We start from the raw sequence: 2,784 nt of genomic DNA on the forward strand, positions 1-2,784 counted from the left end.
TAAAACAGCATGGTGTGCCTGGAAGGGAGGAGAGGATGACGTGAGGATGGGAAGGGGACATGATGGCTGAGTACAGGCCTTGGCGTATCAATTTGATGACTGTGCAGATATTCAGAGCACGCAGAGGGTTTATAAGAAATGCTGGTTTAAGGTTGGAGGGGTGGCTCAAATGGTAGAGTACTAGCCAATAAATAAAATTGTCAGGTACCGAATTTGAGTCCCAGCATCAGACCAGAAAAACAAACAAACAAAAAACAAAACTGCTGGCTTAAATTGGTCCCATGCAAGTATAAATATTTAGGCTTCTAGCCCTCAGGATGGAAGAGATAACTTTAAGTCAGGCATTTTGAACAAGGTCAAATTAGTTGCAGTCACTATTAAATGACAGCAAAGATGAGGTGTTGTGGGAATGCAGAAAGCTGTTGGTGGGCTAGAGAGGGCATTTACCCTCAGCCCTGAAAGATGTGTAGTCTCCCAACCAAGGAAACAGCTGTTGACTGAGACAGTGGTGGAACATAGGGAGAGGAGAACAAGGTTTGTGGCCAGGTTATAGATGGCTTTAAATACCTTGCAGAGCTAGTTCACAAGGTAGGGCATAGTGATTCAGAAGCAGTAGAGGATTTTTAAAAGTTTGTAAGGATGGGAGTGAGTATGTGGTCTGTCTTGTGCTTTTAGAACCTTATAGCTTCCTGGTGAGGAGGCAGTTGATGTGATGAGAATCAAGGGGCCCTCAGGACATGGCGTTAGTTCTTGTAGTTAGTTTTTGAAGGTCAGGTAGGGTACCACCTCTCCATAGGCAGCCTAATGACCAAAGGACTCTCATCCTGGAGAGGAAGGGTTAATTAATTTGGATGAGCAGGAAAAGTCATCTAGAGATGGAAAATCACAGCCTACAGGTATTCAGTCTTTTCATTCTCACCTGGAATGTGTTAATTACAGTGAAAAGGAAATCACAGCTTCCCTTCCCTGCACCTGCAAAGGGAGAAGGCTAAGTCTTCCTTCTTGAGACTGTCTCTGGTGGAAGAACTTTGCTGGAAAAGTAGGAGGGAACTTAGATGACCCTTGGTGCAGATGTGTAGGTTTAAAAAAAAACAAAGGATGACATTAGAATAAAGAAAATGCATCCTTACTGAATTTTCCCCTCTTAGATTCCTATGAATAATGCCTTCTCTGAGCTAGAATTCTGAGAACTAGTGAAGCAAGTTTCAACGTTTATGGCATTCCTGTTTCTGATTGATGTGCTTTTCTCCCAACAGTTGGGATTCCAATTTTCTTTCAGGAGCTTTGCTACTTCCTTATTATATATAGTCTCTGAGGATTGTGTCCCACTGCTGGTCTTCCATTATGGTAGGTGCATCTGGGCACAGGTCCTACATTCAGCAGGGAAACCCGTGCCTGGGGCCCTCCAGTGTGGGTGAGAGCAGAGGTCAGGTGGGAGGCCAGGGCAGCCTATTTGTAGCAGCTTGAGGGTAGCAGAGACCCTTCCTATTGTCTCTTATACCTCTAAGATGCTCCTGACAACTGCCAGCATGACTGCTTTTGCTTTATGTGGCTGGTGTGGGTCTCTGATGTGTGAGGCCTCACCTGTAGGAGGTGCTGCCATGGGTGACTATGGAGCCCTGTGGCCACTTCCCAGTGAAGTTCTGTAGGTGAACCTGGGTGGATGCTGTTACCATCCCTTCTACAGGAAGAGGCTACCTTTAAATTGGTATGTCTGACAAGTGCTTTTATTTTTTTATTATTTTATTTTTATTATTATTACTATTTTTGGTTGGTCGTGGGACTTGAACTCTGGGCTTGGATGCTGTCCCTACGCTCTTCAGCTCAAGGCAAGCACTCTACAGCTTGAGCCACAGCGCTACTTCCATTTTTTAAATTTTTTATTTTTGTCAATCATGGGGCTTGAACTCTGTGCCTGGGCGCTGTCCCTCAGCTCTTCAGCTCAAGGCTAGCACTCTACTATTGAGCTACAGTGCCACTTCTGGTTTTCTGGTGGTTTATTGGAGATAAGAGTCTCATGGCCTTTCCTGCCTGGTTGGCTTTGAACCTCGATCCTCAGATCTCAGCCTCCTCAGTAGCTAGGATTACAGGCGTGAGCCACCGGCACCTGGCTTGACAAGTGCTTTTTAATTCTAACTTTGGATCATTTAAATAAGAGGAGTATAATGAAGAGAAGAGTCTGAACAAGCTTAGGGACTTCCCTTTCCTATTAGAGTCTTCCACATTCAGGGTGGTAATACAAGGGCAAGCAATTGGCAGCCTGCTGGGCAGAGCCCTGAAGGGTTGTCGGTGTGAAGGTGTGTGGATCTGAGCATGTCCTCTTAGCACTGGGACCTAGTGTAGTGGCTAACGGGATGAGCCGGCTGCCTCTCCACCTTGGTGCCTTCTCTGATGCAGTGTCCATAGCCCCCACATCCTTAGACCTCATCTGGAAGATTTCCTTCTGATTCTGCTGAGTGCCGCTTGACATTTCATGGCCTCCTCTCCCCTCTCTGTTGTCCTCTGACTTTTGTGATTTTTAATCCTCTTTGTATGAGCAAATGATTTAGTTCATTTTGGGGAAAATATATAAAACTAATGATCAGGAAAGGTAATCATTTTTATAACCTATTTTTGATGACAAAAGTATGACCATTTCTCATTTAGTGTAGCAGTACTTAGCTGTTGTATGTGTGTGCCTGTTTCTTGTTCCTTACAGATTGGTTCTGACCCAGTTCTGCTGAGTGTCATTCAGACCTAGGTGACCTCTGCTCTCTCTGAATTGATGGAGGAGGGTTAGAGTTC

General features: G+C 45.0%; 1 protein-coding gene across 1 annotated transcript in view; it reads left to right on the forward strand.

The window, feature by feature from the left end:
- The window catches only part of Chchd6 (coiled-coil-helix-coiled-coil-helix domain containing 6), a 226,180-nt gene that overhangs the window by 34,781 nt on the left and 188,615 nt on the right, over positions 1-2,784 (forward strand). The gene's annotated exons all lie outside the window — the stretch shown is intronic.

This window comes from Dipodomys spectabilis, unplaced genomic scaffold (genome assembly GCF_019054845.1).
Source record: "Dipodomys spectabilis isolate Male_0828 unplaced genomic scaffold, ASM1905484v1 ptg000054l, whole genome shotgun sequence".
NCBI classification, from domain to species: domain Eukaryota; kingdom Metazoa; phylum Chordata; class Mammalia; order Rodentia; family Heteromyidae; genus Dipodomys; species Dipodomys spectabilis.